We start from the raw sequence: 18,345 nt of genomic DNA on the forward strand, positions 1-18,345 counted from the left end.
AGAAGGTAAAATAAAACTCAAACTGTCTTCATTTGTTTCTCTTACCATAGTTTCAGTTAACTTTCACGCTTAACCTCCAGGAATTTTTGAATGATGTTATTTAGTGTGGCATGTGTTTTCACTATCCTTGTGGCATCTGAAAGTCTTGCCTTCTCTTTACTAGTCGAGGTGTTACATTTCAGATTTCATTTTGATTCAGTTTCTTCGTACATGCAACATACTTTACTGTTTTGTCTCTTCTGTATCTGCACTGCCCCTTTTGTCCTCATCCTTGTGCGTCCAATTTTCTAAGATGCTGAATACGCTGCTTAATTTAATTTGAGATACCTCCAATTCTTCCTCCACTTTTTCCTCAAACTGAGCTATGTCCGTACTGTGATTCTGTCAGCGTACTTGACAACCACGAAGGAGATCTATGGTTTCCTTCAGCAGCACAGATCACCGAATGTGATTGAGGGGAAGCATCCCCACGTCGACTGGCGTGCCGTTTGGTGAATGGTGTGCACTCCTTATTTTGACACTGATGTCCAGTATTCATGGTAACTTACCGTCAATGGGAAGCAAGTATGCCGGTCACGCCATCACAGGATTCACCTCGCTGACACCGCGTTGTGTGTCGCCTGTGATGTTTTGGACACAGACGAGCACCGCCTGGTGCGCAGATCGGCAAGAGGTTTCTGGATCTTGATGCGACAGGTGTCCCTAATTACCCATACGACTCCTCATCAGATACCTACTCAAATGCTCCTCTTTCCGTACGCTGGATACTTCCCGCAAGCGAAGACGAACTCTGTGAAGTAGATTTGTGGGCACGCAGCTCACTGAAGTTCGCGTCATGTAAGGTGTCCCAATTTTCAGCCGTTCTGCGCATCCCCCACCACTAGCCACTGGCGGCCGATAATATTCATTCTCTGTCCGAGCGGCTAGCAGAGTTGCAGCGAGACAGCCAGAATCCCTCTCCTACATGCTGCTCTGTTGTTGCACTTCGCGACAACCGAATTATTCATTCGACTATCAAACTTTTTGTTTCCTTTTTTTTTCTTACAGCAGTATAGCTATGAATGTGTATCTTGTAAATGATTAACTGCGATTAAATGGAGCCGGCCGGGGTAGCCGAGCGGTTCTAGGCGCTACAGTCTGGAATCGCGCGACTGCTACGGTCGCAGGTTCGAATCCTGCCTCAGGCATGGATGTGTGTGATGTCCTTAGGTTAGTTAGGTTTAAGTAGTTCTGAGTTCTAGGGGACTGATGACCTCAGAAGTTAAGTCCCATAGTGCTCAGAGCCATTTGAACCATTTTTGATTAAAAGGAAAGTCAGGTGACGGGATTAAATGTGAAATGCTTCACATACAGGCGGAGCGGATTATTTACCGCATTTATAACTTTTTCAAACGTGAATTTAAAAGCAGATCTCCACTGTTGACATTGGAAAACACAAGAACCGACTCCAGAACCATGTGGTGTCGGTAAGAGTAGTGTAAAGAGAATTGTAAACGAAAGTGTCAGACCTGTAGGAACCGTAGTAACAGTTGGTTTCGTGTTGCCTGGAAAGCTCGAAATCGCAAGGAACCTGTAACACAAGTTGATAATTTTAACAACGATGTTTTAAAGTGCTCCATTGAATGATGAGTGCCTCATATAACAAAAACGTGTTACAGTTATGCAGGCTTCAATGGTAAGCGCTTTGTCAGGGTAAAGAATATTAAAAGACGTTGCTGCTCCAGATATGTTAAGAAGAGAGTTTTTAGTTCACAAAAGTGGCATAGGTGCAGCACGAACTATATGTAATATAAAGATTCATGATACAAGAGAAGGAGGTAGCTCAACAGTGTATTACCTTGATGAAACATGGGAAAGTAATCATAGGGATAGGTTCTCCGACAATTATTCTGCATCATGACTCTTCACCCGGTTTTATTTCTGAGAATAAACTTGTATTTACGTGTAAGAAAAACAGCAGTGATTATCGTTCGGCAATGGACACTGTTAGTTTCATGACGTGATTCGTAATTCTCGTCATACCTTGCTTCGAAGTCGGTCGTTTCCGGTTATAATTCAACTATTATAGAGAAAACAAGTACAAACACCAGAAAAGGGGATATTTTTCCCCGGCTTAAAAATAAAAATATTAAGCACCGTATAAAGCAGACTCGGGCCGATCTCCTGCAGCTCATTAATTTTACATGTCACTTGACAGAACGCACAAACTTGACTTCGTTGCACGTGAATGAGATCATATAGTTTTGCGTTTACCCACGTGTCACTGTCATTGTAGCCCCATGGAATTAATATGGGCAAAGTGTTTTTAGGCTATGTGGGAGAAAAAAAACAAAACATTTAGGATAACAGACAGTGAATCGTTTGTGCATGAGGCAACATACAATAAGGTAACACGTGGTCTCGCGGTAGCGTCCTCGCTTCCCGAGCACGGGGTCCCGGGTTCGATTCCCGGCGGGGTCAGGGATTTCTCCTGCCTCGAGATGACTGGGTATTGTTGTGTCGTCTTCATCATCATCATTCATCCCCATCACGGTGGGAGGAAGGCAATGGCAAACCACCTCCACTAGGACCTTGTCTAGTAAAGCGGTGCGGGTCTCCCGCATCGTTCCCCTACGCTCTGTAAAGAAGCATGGGACTTCATTCCCATTTTTTTTTTCAACAGACAACAATCCATATATAGCGTGGGTACAGTCTGTGTGGCATGCTGAAAAGCTTCAGAAAGAAGAATTTGACGGGGAAGTGTAGATGGATATAAGCCTTGAACCTATCATCATCAATTTACAATCATATTGTTCGGAAACAGACTCATATAGAAGTGACGATGGTATTACGATGTAGACTTTGGAACAAAGTAATAATATTTCTTAGTTTTAAAGACTCTTGGTTTAAAAAATGTGTTTGTCAACATATCAGTTGCAAACATAATAATGAGAACTTCCCAGCCTTTTTGATTAGGACTTTTTATCCTTTTCATTATGCATATTATAATGTTCAACATATTTCCCAAGGAGAAGTTAAGCTTCTCCCACCATGTTGTAAACCTCTGTCATTTTCAATGCACGAATTGGATAAGGCCCTAAAATGACAGTAACTGTTACTTGTCGAGATATCGGTGGTTTTCGATCTTATCTGTCAGATTCCCTTCAGTTATTCGCAGATGATGGTTAATCGTTTGATTGTTCAATGGATTATAAATGTGGTGTCACCGCCAGACACCACACTTGCTAGGTGGTAGCTTAAATCGGCCGCGGTCCATTTAGTACATGTCGGACCCGCGTGTCGCCACTGTGTAATCGCAGACCTAGCGCCACCACCAAGGCAGGTCTCGTGATACGAGAGAGCACTCGCCCCAGTTGTACGAGAACCTAGCTACCGCCCAGTTGTACGAGAACCTAGCTACCGACCAGATGTACGAAGCCTTTCTCTCTCATTAGCCATACAGTGATTGTACTTCAAGTCTCCTGTGTATCGTCAAGATCGATGTACCACAATGATATTAAAGATAAGTAATAAGCATCTACATACTTTTCTTCTTATTCATTTATAAGTTCTCATGTTCCAGACTTCACGCCCGTCTGCATTAGCCTTGCGTGCCCTATCGGCTACAGCGTTAGTCTAGCGTGCATTTTCAGCCATCTCAACTTCACGGTGTCGGCCCAGCTACCGACACAACATTGGCGACGAGATAAAGTTTTCTTTCTGATTGCTTACATTTAATTGTGTCATGGCTTCGCCACATTCTCCAGATGTACTGTCCGAATTTTATCGCTTGCAGAATCAGCAGACGCAGGCGTTACTGGATGCCCTTGGACAGCTCGTCCAGGGTCAACGTACCATTCAAACCGATGCGGCCGCCGCCGCTTCTTCGCTACCGCTGCCACTACACGCTGTTGCACCTCCCTTTCGACCATACGTGGCAGCCGATGAGACCTGGCACGAGTGGTCTCGCCAGTTCAACTTTCATCTAGCAGCCTACAGAATTCAAGGTAATGAGCGGCAGCCGTTTTTGCTTTCTTGTGTCGGTGTGTCCACCTACCGTGTGATAGTGAAATTGTTTCCCCGACGCGACGTAGCAACTCTGTCCTACGAGGAAATTTTGTCTGCATTAGATGCCTATTTCAAAGAAACAGTTAATGTGGTTGCAAAACGGTATACGTTCTTTCGTACAAAACGTACGGCCGGTCAAACTAATAGGGAGTGGGTAGCAACATTGCAAGGACTTACTAGGGACTGTGCCTTTCAATGTGACTGTGGTCTTTCTTATTCAGATACCATGGTGCGTGATGCAATTGCACAGAACGTTTCTGATGTTCGCATACGGGAGCAAATTTTGAAACTAGTTAATCCCTCCCTTCAACAAGTGATAGACATATTGGATAGACAGGACACACTTGACTGTGCTCAGGAATCTTTTGAAACTTCGCCAGCCGTGTGTAACATTAACCGGCCCGCTGGACGCGCTGCGCGGCCCGGTAACCGGGCCTCGCGCACGTCCGCACGACTGCCATCGCACAAACAAACGCAGCTGCCGCCGCGCGCTAAGCCACGTGTGCCGCGCCAGCCCACAAATGCAGTGAAATCATGCCCGCGGTGTGCTACTAGACATTCGCGTGAACATTGCCCGTCACGCCAAGCTATTTGCTTTTTCTGCAATAAGAAAGGACATGTTCAAAGTGTTTGCCAGAAAAAGCTCAGATCAGACACTCACAATCATTCCAGGCCCTTTGCTTCGCGCCGGAATCGAACCAAGGACACTCAGGCTCGTGGACCTTCGCCTATGGACATTCATGTCGTTAATTCCACTTTGTCCAGTGACACTTTCTCTAACAGTGACTGTGATCGTCCCACAAAAACTGTGCGTCGACGTCGCCGGAAATCACGTCAATTAGCAAGTGATTCTGTACCAGTGTCTGTTCCAATTGCACAAAACAGTCGCTCTTGTCGTCAGCAGGACAATAAACTTTTTGTGGACTTAGACTTTGAAGGCAAAGTGATACCGTTCCAGCTCGATACCGGAGCTGCAGTTTCATTGCTCAATCACGACACGTACAAACAACTGGGCAAACCTCCGTTGCGTTCCGCCAATGTTAAGCTAACTACATATTCCGGACAGACAATTCCTGTGTTAGGACAGTGCAGCCTTCTTGCAACATACAAGGGACAAACAAAACTTGTGTCATTTTACGTTCTTCGTTCTTCTTCTGTAGTGAACTTGTTTGGTCTAGATTTATTTCAGTTGTTTAACATGTCTATTGTAAATCAGGTCCTATCAGTGAATCAGACTGTGCCTACAGACAGTGTTTCTCGGCTGTGTGACGAATTTGCAGACATTTTTGCACCGGGCTTAGGTTGCGCTAAAAACTATGAAGCACATTTGGAACTGGAAGGAAACGCGCAACCGAAATTTTTCAGAGCGCGCAATGTTCCCCACGCATTGCGTCAGGAGGTCGCAAGAACATTGCACAATGTAGAATCACAAGGTGTGAGTGAATGTGCGCAATGCCTCTTTCATTTCAGCTCCGCTTCATCGCTTACGCCGTACAGGTGTTCCGTTTCTCTGGACGACGGAATGCGAACGCGCCTTTCGCTAGTTGAAATCGGCGTTGCTTTCTAATACTTGCCTTACGCCATTCGATCCCCAGAAACCCCTTTTGTTGATGGTAGATGCATCGGATTTCGGGATCGGTGCTGTGCTTGCGCACAAAGTTGGCTCGCATGATCGCCCTATTGCCTTTGCGTCCAAATTGCTCTCGTCTGCGCAAAGACATTATTCACAGATAGAGAAAGAAGCTTTGGCTCTCGTGTTTGGTGTTACTAAGTTCCATGATTTCTTGTATGGTCGTCACTTTACCATCATCACAGACCACAAACCTTTGACATCGCTTTTTCATCCGACCAAGCCTGTACCTCCACGTACAGCGCAGAAATTCATTCGCTGGTCTATTTTCCTCTCGCAGTACCGCTACGATATCTTGTATCGGTCCACTGCTCAGCACGGAAACGCCGATGCGTTGTCCCGTTTGCCTGTTGCTGAGGATAAAGCATTCGATTCTTCCGAACTTGCTTGCATGTTCATTGATTCGGAAACCGATGAAGTGGTCGAATCGTTTCCGATTGATTTTCGTCGTGTCGCTACAGCCACAGCTGCTGACCCTGTCCTTGCTACTGTTTTACGTTTTGTTGCTACGCAATGGCCTTTGTCAAAGTCTCGGATCGAGGATCCGTTGGTTCGCCGATTTTTTGCTCCCAAGGAGAGACTTTTTGTTCGACGTGGTGTTTTGTTGTTGCGTTCTGATAATGATCAGTCCAGAGTCGTGGTCCCACGTTCGTTACAGTCCTCTGTTTTACGGCTTCTTCACCAAGGACATTGGGGTATAGTGCGAACGAAACAACTTGCTCGTCAGCACTGTACTTGGTTCGGAATCGATGCTGCGATTACGAATATGTGTTCTTCGTGCCCGGCGTGTGCCGAACAACAGTCCGCACCGCCGCGGAAAGTCTTTGCGTGGCCAAAAGCCACTTCCCCTTGGCAACGCTTGCACATTGATTTTGCTGGTCCATTCTGGAATGCTCGATGGTTGGTTCTGGTCGACGCCTTCAGTAATTTTCCTTTTGTTGTCCGGATGTCTTCCACGACGTCCTCCGCCACCATCCAAGCGTTGTCTGCTATCTTTTGCATTGAAGGTCTTCCGCAGACTATTGTTTCCGACAATGGCCCACAATTCCTGTCCGCAGAATTTCAGTCATTCTGCCAGGCCAATGGTATTCAACATCTGACATCCGCGCCGTTTTCGCCTCAGTCCAACGGTGCCGCTGAACGATTGGTCCGGACTTTCAAGTCACAGATGTTGAAATTGCAAGAGTCGCATTCTCGGGAGGACGCATTGTTGCTCTTTTTGTCTTCGTATCGCTCTCAGCCCCGAGATGGTCGCTCGCCGGCTGAGTTGCTCCACGGTCGTCATCATCGCACCTTGATGTCTTTGCTGCATCCGCCGCATCAGGTTCCTGTGCAGCGGCAGACTCCTGCTTTTGCTCCAGGCGACGTTGTATTTTATCGCAACTATCGAGGTTCACGGCGTTGGCTCGCAGGGCGCATTCTTCGCTGCCTCGGCCGCGCAATGTATTTGGTTTTGGGGGCCTCTGGTGAGGTGCGTCGGCATCTCAATCAGCTGCGCCTCTGTCGTCGCTCGGGTTCTGCCGCTCCCCGTCTGCTTTCAGCGACGGTGCCGTCCGGTCAGCGCCCTGGGGACCCATCTACTGGCTCGCCTCATCCCCAGGTGTTACCGACGATGCCTTCCATTTTGCCCCATGGCGACGCGCCGCCGCCGCAGCAGCAGCAGCCGCCGCCGCCGCCGCCGCTTGTTCTCCCGCCGGCGCCGCCCGCATTCGACGCTTCGTTGCAGCCGCCAAGCGCCTCCCAGGGTCACGCGCCGCCGATCGCTTCCCGTGACCAGCTGTCCTCCGCCATGGAACTCCCGCCCGCTCCGGACCACATGACGTCATCGCGCGTCGGCTACCCCGACGCAATGGAGGTTGATCCTTCGGTCACTCCTGTCTCTTTACGGGCGCATACACCGCATGTTGACGTGCACCCTGGACTAGTTTTTCAGGCGTTTCCTAGCTCCCCTCGGGCCGAATGGCCGGGTGCGGGTGGCACAGCCTCGCCTGTTGTTAGGCTCCCCACCTCATCGCATACGTCAACATGTGGTCCTCCCCACGGCGGGCGGAAGCCTTATCACACGACCGTTCGCCGATTTGCGGGGGAGGAATGTGGTGTCACCGCCAGACACCACACTTGCTAGGTGGTAGCTTAAATCGGCCGCGGTCCATTTAGTACATGTCGGACCCGCGTGTCGCCACTGTGTAATCGCAGACCTAGCGCCACCACCAAGGCAGGTCTCGTGATACGAGAGAGCACTCGCCCCAGTTGTACGAGAACCTAGCTACCGCCTAGTTGTACGAGAACCTAGCTACCGACCAGATGTACGAAGCCTTTCTCTCTCATTAGCCATACAGTGATTGTACTTCAAGTCTCCTGTGTATCGTCAAGATCGATGTACCACAATGATATTAAAGATAAGTAATAAGCATCTACATACTTTTCTTCTTATTCATTTATAAGTTCTCATGTTCCAGACTTCACGCCCGTCTGCATTAGCCTTGCGTGCCCTATCGGCTACAGCGTTAGTCTAGCGTGCATTTTCAGCCATCTCAACTTCACGGTGTCGGCCCAGCTACCGACACAACAATAAATGCAGTCTCTCACTGTAATATCGAACGTGTTAGTTTATACTCATAATGCCCGTTAAATATGAAAATATGACAACTTACTGACCATTTTTACGATAGTCTTTTACATTAATCTTTTCTACCGCTAATTGTTTTTTACATGTAGTGATTACACTTAACTATAGTCAAAAACGTCCACACACACACACACACACACACACACACACACACACACACACCTTACACATTTTTAAAAATTCTATTGAGCAGAAACAGTTGTCAAGCAAATATAATAATTTCAATTTGTGCTTTAATTTTGTTTTGTATTAAATTTTTACTTATAATCCAGTTCAAATCGCAATAAATGTAATTATTGCAAGCAGTTTCAATTACCTTGTCGTTGACAATTGTCGTTTTAAGAAAAATTGTACTTCACATCATCACAAAGCTGTGTCAGCTGTTCTCGCCTCCCGACGTCACGCAGAGTAAATCTGTGGATCAGTGGACGCAACGTCGCCAAGACGTGAATTTATATTTCTCTCATGACGAGTGATCGAAATTGGTTTTAATACTTGTTATTCCCCTCGTAGATTTGAACGTATAATACAATGTACTGTAGATAAACGAGCCTGATTGTTGTCCGCAGCGATGGAGTTTGGCAAGGTGGACTTTGTATGCCCACTCTCTGCTGCCGCGCATGCGCAGTGCTCATCTCCTCATGCTTCCTTTCCGCTCCGCCTCTATGCGCGGAAGCACCGTGCTAGGTGACGCGGGATGTAGTTGTTTGCTCATGGCGAGAAAAGTATCCTTGATTTTTGGCGATTCCTTAATGAACGCCATTGTGCAGTTGTCCGCAATCCAAAATACAATGTTTCTCCAATTTCCTCTATAGTGTATTCCTTAAACCACCCCAGAACTGGGGTGCCCCTGTCTTGAATAGTTGATCCTCACGTCTTTCTCACTAAGAACCGACATATTCTCTGATCGTCGAAAACACTATACGTCGATAGACTCAATGAGTCTGACGTCTTGCTGCGGCCCTCTCCTCGCGACGTCGGTTTCCTTCTATTCTTGGTGGTACAATGTACAAAAATAAAAAAAGGAAAATGAACAAATAACCAACATTCATTGTACCTCTACTTTTACTGGTCGCCGCTGATTCCGCTTACTGTACCATTGCAGCTAACAGCAGTGATCCCCCTTCCATTTACATATAGTGTTTCACTGCTGCATGATCTGCGTGGTGTCTGTTCTTTCGAAGGAACAGACACCACGCATTCATAAGACTTGCCACGTCATGCTGCTGCAGTACTCCAGGCAAAAGGAGATCCATCACGCTATTAGGAGGTATCCCATGACTTTCGTAAGTCAGTGTATAGTCCCATACATCCGCTGCTATTTTAGATAGGTTTTTTGGTAAACTTGTATTTAGTAGAATACCATACATTGTTTGGATGATGCGAATCTGTTTCCACAGACCTTAAACAAAGTTTGTTACAGTCGAACAGTCTTACCCCTCTGTCTGCGTGTATGTCAGGAACAAAGGAATCTGTGAATAATCTAGCACATGTACAGCTGTTTTAACCATGTATGGTAATGTTAGTCGGCTGTTCGTTTGTTTTTACGCATTTTTACTTGAACAAAGCTACTTATATTTCAAGAAAAGTTGTTTGCACGTAATGAAAGGTTCTTCTCCAGCTTAACACTGTTGAAATTTGAATTTATAAAATTTTATGGACGCTGTAGGTGTTAAGTTAGCTCCTCTCCCTACACGACAGTCGCACTTTCTCATAATCCAGGAAACAGCACCGTTAACTGTTCTGCCAATGTAACGTGCGCATTAACTATTTCGTGTTTTTAGTTTCATTATCTGCTACGTTAAATGGAGTTGTCGTATCTAGTTACAATGACATTCATAAGTTGTTCACAAGGGTGGGGGGGGGGGGCAATCAGCCGTTAAATTCATTGAAGTCTGCTAACGTAGTACGCTTCCTGATGTTTGCGTATGTTAGTTTATTGTTATCTGAATACGAGTGTCGCCTCTCATATTCCAGTCTAGTTAGTTACTCATTATCAGCCCATTGTCCTTTGGTTTGCTTTACAGAAACTATGAAGATTATAATTGTATCTAGTATTAAATTTTTGAATTACAAATAATATTTCAGGTCAAGAGGTGTTCAAACACATTTTTATCAAGATAATTACGGGTATCAGTACAATAAACTGCCAAAGATTCCCTAGATATCTTGGTATTTTTTCCCTTCTATCTAACATATCACTCAGTAATACGAGAATGAAACATGCAAAGGTAAGATTTCGGCAGATAATATCTGATAAAGCCTAATATACAAACAGAAAGTGCGCCCGAATGATATTCTGTTACTTAGAGGACATATTTATTGCTTAGTGACTTCAGTAAGTGACTGCAATAAACTAGTATCAGGCTACATCTTGGCTTTTCGTTGCATTGAATTACATTCTTTTTAATCTGTATGTGTTCCCAGATTTTTGCAACATATTCGTGATATAGATTGTCCCTGTTACTACGATTAATGCCCATCAGAGCAATACTATAGTTCTATATACTAACTGGCCTATGCACGTACAATACTAGTACCATAAGTACTCATAACATTTTAAATTTAACTATACAGAAATACGAGTATCTTGGCGATAAATTTCCAGTATCAAAGTGTGCGTCTGATTGAATACTAAAATATACGTGAGTTCAAATTTGAAACTTTTCTAGCATTGGAATATGATCTTTTTATTTAAAAATGATATCCTGCCTAGAGCAAACTTCTTCGTGGATGTGTCTATAACTGTCTTCCATCCACTCTATAAACAGGTTACTGTTCTTCTTAGATATTCGTGTCCCCAGGAATAAAAATGAGATTTTAAATAGTGATTGCTGTATTTGCATCTGTTACCATATGTACCTTATTCCTATTTACATCAATGGTCATTTCGACCATTGTAACCGTAGGTTCTGCGTAGCAGTGTTTACACGTTTTTATCTGAACACGTTTCTTCTAGCTAACTAGCGAATTATTTTTTGGTCGTATTAAGTATACGCAATGTAAGAGCATTTTACACTATGCATGTTTCGCTTTCATTTACAAAGCATCATCAATGGTTGCCCTGTAAATACAATATATAGAAGGGGCGTTCGAAAAAAAAAAAAAAAAACGAGCCAGAGTCTGGAATTCGAAAACCGGTGACAGGAGGGTAATATCGTGGCGTGTGTAACGAGGTGTGGTTCCGACCAGAGTGTGGAAGTTCACAGCCCATCGCCTGAGAGCACGCGTACAAGTCACGTGACTATACAGAGCTAGCAGCAGGATGCATCAATCGTCCAGCGCTACCTGACGCATTGCAAACAGTGACATGGAGGCGTCAAAAGAAGAGAAAAGAGGTGTTGTTCGTTTCCTGACAGCGGAAGGAGTAGGAGGAACGGACATTCATCGACGAATGTCACAAGTGTACGGCGATCACTGCATGTCCCTTGCACGGATCAAGCCGTGGAACAAGTGCTTCAGGAAAGGACGGGTGTCGTTAGTCGATGATGCACAGTCTGGAGCACCGCATTGCATTACCTATGACATTGTCCAGCTGGTGGATGCACTCATTACCCAGGACCACCGAATGACAGTGAAAGCCATAGCATCCGTGGTAGGATTGAGCGTCGGAAGTGTTCACACCATCATCCCATTCTAAAAGGATATTTTTGGCTCAGAAACGGGGTGTTCGGGCAATAAATGGTGTACGTTCACGAACCTCTTGTCGACCCCTGTTCACGAGTCTGGGTATTTTGATATTGACCTCTCAATATATATATTCCTTACTGTCATTCCTTAACTATTGTGCAAAAAGGTGTGCAGTATACTGCTGCATCCATTTTCAGTAAGCTACCATTGGAATTCAAAAGTCTTAGCAGTAATCCACGCTCTTTCAAATCGAAACTGAAGAGTTTCGTTATAGGTCAGTCCTTCTATTCTGTCGAGGAGTTCCCTGAAAAATAAAGCTGATTCTTATTGTATTGTTGATTGCGTTTACTTAAACATATGGATTGACTTTTTCCGGGTTCATAAACATTTATTTTCATCTGGTATTACTTTTAGGTTGTAATTTCATGTACTGACACGTTCCATGACCTTGGAGATTTGCTCCTCAATGAACTACGGAAATTGACATGTATATAAATAAAATAAATAAAATAAATAAACATGCACAAAGTGTGTACCCAATGGGTGCCCCACAGTTTTTAACCTCAACAGGAAGCATGTCAAATGGCCCACTGTCTTGCTCATCTGCAGTACTGTGCTCGGGAAGGGAATGCGTTCCTGACACGAGTGGTGGGTGGAGATGAGTCGTGGTATCATCACTTCGAACCAGAATCAAAACGACAAAGTCTCCAGTGGAAGCATAGAGGGTCACCACCACCAACAAAAGCCAAGGCCATCCACACGAGTGCAGGAAAGGTTATGCTGACGTTCTTCTTTGACCAAGATGGTCCCCTTCTGATTCTGTCGTAGTGGCCCCTTATTGTTAGAGGCCCTGCGCAACCGACACATGAGTTGCTGACCCCTTTTCAAGAGCGTGGAGAAAAACATCGCCAGCTCCGGCTATTACTTTAAGCCGGCCCTAGCGTTGTATTCCCTGGCTTTAGCATTGTAGTAGAATATTGTATATTGTATTTTGTAGAGTAGATTTTGGTCAGTATTTTCTTCCATTGTCTTGTTTCCTCATCTGGTTTGCCACCACAAAAGTTGTGTTTTTTTCTGTTTGTTCTTGTATTTAACACTTAGTGTATGCCAAGAGGGCGTTTTTCTTTAAATGTAATAAAGTGTGTTCAGATTGAGTTTTAGTTATTTCCTGCTGACCGCAGGACATTACAGATTCACTTCCCACAGCACAGGACAACAGTGTTACCTGCAAACCTTGACCGCTCTTCTCCAAGCGATCAAATCAAAACGACCAGGCAAACTCATCCATGGGGGCATTCTGCTCCACGACAATGCAAAGCTTCAAACGGCCAACACAGTCGCGGCACTCCTGCAGAAATTCAAATGGTAGGTTCTTGGCCACCCCCCATACAGTCCAGACCTCTCTCCCTGTGATTACGCCATTTTTGATCCCCTTAAAAAGGCTCTGAGAGGCAAACGATTCACCTTGGAGGACGATGTCCAGATGTACGTGCGGAACTGGTTAACATCGGAGTCCCGTGAATTCTATGAGACAGCCATTCACCGCCTTGTGTCGCAGTGGGACAAGTGTCTCAACAGCCAGGGGCAATACCTCTAACATACAGGTATTGGTTTCTGCAATTATGCCTCAGGCTCGTTTCTTTTTGAGCGCCCCATATATAATAACGTTTCCACCTTTTGGTATTTATAGATTATAAACAATTTTTCTTTATAAATTAGTGTACTCTTTACTTGTTCTTTTTTCTTAGATGTTCTGAAGTCGACAGGTATTTCACTCATTGTTGGCAGAAATGGAATCGAAGACACTTGGTAGCCCTTTCACCCCCTCGGGTTTTCTGATTTTTGCGATTCGCGTTTTCTTTTTCTGCATTTGATTTTTCTGCACTTCACTTCAGTTTTTTAAAACACATCAAAAGTTGTGTTCGTGGAAATTTTATTGCGATTTCACTTGATTTGTTTTTAGCGCTGTGCCGGCCGGGGTGGCCGAGCGGTTCTAGGCTTTACAGTCTGAAACGGCACGACCGCTACGGTCGCAGGTTCGAATCCTGCCTCGGGCATGAATGTGTGTGATGTCCTTAGCTTAGTTAGGTTTAAGTAGTTCTAAGTTCTAGGGGACTGATGATCTCAGAAGTTAAGTTCCATAGTGCTCAGAGCCATTTGAACCATTTTAGCACTGTGTTTTTGGGCGTCCATTTGTGTTACATGTATATTGCAAGTACCGTCAACCTTTTCTTAACAATTATCCTACGTCAAAAAAAAGGATTTCTATCTTGATTTTATTTCTTGTCGAATTATGGCAAAATACTGCGAAATCAACAACACCGTGATGTCTGCTGATTGGCGGAAACAGTGAGGAGGCTGTTTTGAAGGTTTTGAAATAGAGATCCATGTGCAAAAAAAACATGTAAGTAGAAAAGTTGCACTTTTTAGCGGTAAGTGTATATATAGGCGCAAATATTATATGACAGAAAAGTGATGTACCCAGAACACATGGTCGGATGTCAATGTAACTTTGTACACTTGCGCGCCAGCTATGATTATGTAAATGATAATCACTGCAATTTTCTGTGGCATGTAGAACGGCCATCAGAGTACATTAGCGTAGCTCGTAATTAGTTTTGTTACTAGGCCCGGTCGGGTTTAAAATGGCTCTGAGCACTATGGGGCTTAACTTCTGAGGTCATCAGTCCCCTAGAACTTAGAACTACTTAAACCTAACTAACCTAAGGACATCACACACATCCATGCCCGAGGCAGGATTCGAACCTGCGACCGTAGTGGTCGCGCGGTTCCAGACTGTAGCGCCTAGAACCGCTCGGCCACTCCGGCCGGCTTTTGCACTATACTCAATGTCCATCGTCGATAGTTTGGCGGCGAGCTGGAGGGAGGCCCAGTCTCCCACAGTTCAGGAGATGCGCAGCGATGTTACTCCTAGCGTCCTGTTGGAGGGATGCAATGGACATGAATTCAGGTCACGGCTGTTAGTGACTCAGGGAATTCTGACGGCCGAGTGGTACGTCACGTATATCCTACGGCCTCATGCGTTACATCTCATGCGAAATTTGTGTGATGCGTTTTACTACAGTGCAATGCTCGTCCACATATGGCCAGTGTCTCTGTGAATTGTTTGCATGAACCTGAGGTACTCCTGTGACCAAGAAGATCCCTACATCTGTGCCATATAGAACCTGTGTTGAATCAGCCCAGAAACAGACTCCATCCCAGTGCCAATATCTAGAATATCAAAGACCAGTTACAACAATTATGGTCCAGCTTACCCCACGAGAGGATACAACGTCCTTATGACACCCTTCCCAAACGAATCGTCCATGCATCTGGACCGGAAGGTCGTACTGATAAGGATGCCCTTACTGTAAATTTGGTCTGATTTTGTGATCGCTGAAATAACACCACATACGCTCTCAAGACGTGAAAGCTTATGTGCTTGCCAGATACATAGAGTAACAAAGAAAGCAGAGAGAGAGAGAGAGAGAGAGAGAGAGAGAGAGAGAGAGAGAGAGTGAGTGTGTGAGAGAGAGAGAGAGAGAGAGAGAGAGAGAGAGAGAGAGGAAAACGGAAAGATATTTTCTTCTCCATTCTACCACCTGCAAACCACCCATGTTTTGCTGTTACCGAAGGTTGGGACAAAGCTAGTAAATTACTGCACTAATACACACTAACTTCTTCTTACTGTTGCCTGTCCTGTAATACATTCTACAGGGTATTATCCGGCCTGGCTCATGCTTTGTAAATTTTGACAAGCATCTTTTGGGTGTAATCAGTTTTACTATGACAGCCCACCAACGAGGTTTGACTCTTAACGTGGGTAACTTCCGGAGTTCTGGTACTTTGTAATCGTCCATCTACATTATGAAAATATAACCATTATAAACCGCATATGTGTCTTTATTGACGTGAAACAGGTAGTTGCCAATAAAGCACCTTCATACAGATATGCGGCTTTTGGAAACACCTCATCGTTCTTTACTTTTTTTTAATTGTTATAATTTTTATGAGATTAGTGTTTCCTACAGTTATTCCCAATATCTCTGAGCTTTATTTGTCCTACGCAGAAAGTTGTTTGCACTATTTTATAAAAAGAGAGCTCTCACCGAGAACGCCGAATGAAAAAAAAAAAGAATACCTCGATCTCCGCTATTGAGTGGAGAGTTATAGACTTCCTCTAATAAGTCAGACGTGTACCACACGCAGGAAGCAGATACTCTTTCATCAGCCACAATGACCCCAGAGAATGCTCGTCCTTTCACATTGGAGATAGAAGAGGATAATATGATATTAGCAAAATGCCGGAACATTCAACGAGAGGACCCAGAATTCATATCACTTATTGCAGTTATATTGCTCAGACAGTACTAAGAACTGTAAGTTGGTTGAAACAAGAAGTGGACAACAACGAAATCCTACGTTCGGATTGGAATATTTATCGAAGGATACCTTAGTTGCCAGAGATAGTGGCGTGTTTATTCCAGGAAAGAATTCGATAATATCTAGCGAGGTTATCTTGTATTCCGAGTGTGAATTAATTTGTGTGAAGTTATGCATCGAAGGTCAGTCAAAAAATGTAATCGGATACTTTCACAGACCGCCAGGGTCAGGAACTGTAGTAATGGAGCGCTTCAGAGAGAATTTCCTGATCACGTTGTAGTAGAGGTGCCAGGTATAGATTGCGTGCGTCATGCTATAAAACCTGGTGCTAGAGACAGATATTTATGTGACATTCTTCTGAATGTCTTGTTCAAAATTACTTCGAGCACTTTATTAGAGAACCATCTGTTGAAGATAACGTCTTAGATCTCCTAGCAACCAACAGATCTGAACTTACTGAATCAGCTAACGTAGAGACACATATAGTCATAAGGCTGTGATAGCAACTATTACTATTGGTTTCACATGGGACGTTAAGGAAGGTAGGTACATATTTTTGCTTAGCAAGAGTGACAGGATACAAATTGCAGATTGTCTGAGTAGTCAGCATCAAATATTCGGCACTGAGGGTGACGTGTGGCGCACGAATGGGAAAAATTCAAAAGCATCGTTGAATACGACTTACGCTTCGAGCATGGTCTTAGTGGATGGGTAAGACCGACCATGTTTCAATAGCAGTGTTCGAAACTGCTCCGTAAACAAAGAGAGATCCAACTTCTGGTACCGCGCGCCGCGGAATTTGAATCCGCGCCAAAACGTCACGGACGTCGAAGAGCCGCAGAGGTCGCTGCACCGTAAGCTGTGGCGGCGCGCGCCTCCTGGCCCGCTTTTAGCGTGGGGGCGCCACAGCGGAACACGTGGTCCCAGCGGCCAATAGCGGCGCCCCCGAGAGCGTACTTAAGCGCCAGCCACTCGCTCATCCGGTCCCCGGACTCGCACACGCTACGTGGACTTTCGCGCGCCGGAGATCATCGCCATCAGTGTCTCGTGTGTGTGACGTCGTTTTGTGTTTTTAGTGTCCGCCGTCACGCTTCTACGTTCACTTGTGCCGTCGGATTCATCAGTGTTATGTGCGCCGTGTCAACGTGTTTTCAGTGTCGTTATCGTCGAGTGTGAACGGTTCCGTGTTTTTTGTGTATCTGTGACCACTATTTTTTGCCCGTCACTATGTTCATTTTAATTCTCCATTATTGTACTTTTATTGTCAACACTATGGCTGAAGAGCGGCGTAGCATGCCACTGCCAGACTACCTGATTGTTCAGGCGTTAAAATAATAATAAAGAAAAAAAAAAGCTCATCCGGTAGGATACGGATCCTGTACACCACCCGCAAACTCGATCCTCCTCACCCACTTGTCTCACCCATTCTCTCCCACCCCCACCCGCTACCGTGCCTGTATTCCCATGTCCCACCCGGTCTCCATCTCTCCACCCTCCTTACCCTCCCTCAAGGTGGCTTCCGCCAGCTCCCCCTCCCTGATGATGTCCTCCTCCCCTCCATCTACCCCTCCTATCAACTTTGATCCTCCCCCCCCACTTCCTGTGTCTTTTCCTTTAGGCACCCTCCCTCCCTTCCCCTCCCTTCTCTTTCCTTTTCCCCCCATCCCCCTTCCTCCACCCCTCTTCCCCCGGGCTTCCCCTCCCCCTTTCACCCTTCCCCCTATCTCCTCTGCCCATGGCATCTCTGCTCTCCCCTCTCCCTCTCCCACCCCCCCTCCTCCCCTCCTCCTCTCTTGGCAGGTCCCCGGACTCATACACACTCAGTGGACTTTCGCGCGCCAGAGATCATCGCCAATAGTGTCTCGTGAGTGTGCCTTCGTTTTGTGTTTAGTGTTCTTTCGCCATCACGCCTCCACTGTTCACTTGTGCCGTCGCAGTCATCCGTGTTATGTGCGCCGTGTCAACAAGTGTTAGTGTTTTTCTCGTCCAGCGTGAACGGCTTCATGTTTATTGTTTTTTGTAT

This window comes from Schistocerca serialis, chromosome 1 (genome assembly GCF_023864345.2).
Source record: "Schistocerca serialis cubense isolate TAMUIC-IGC-003099 chromosome 1, iqSchSeri2.2, whole genome shotgun sequence".
Classification (NCBI taxonomy): Eukaryota; Metazoa; Arthropoda; class Insecta; order Orthoptera; family Acrididae; genus Schistocerca; species Schistocerca serialis.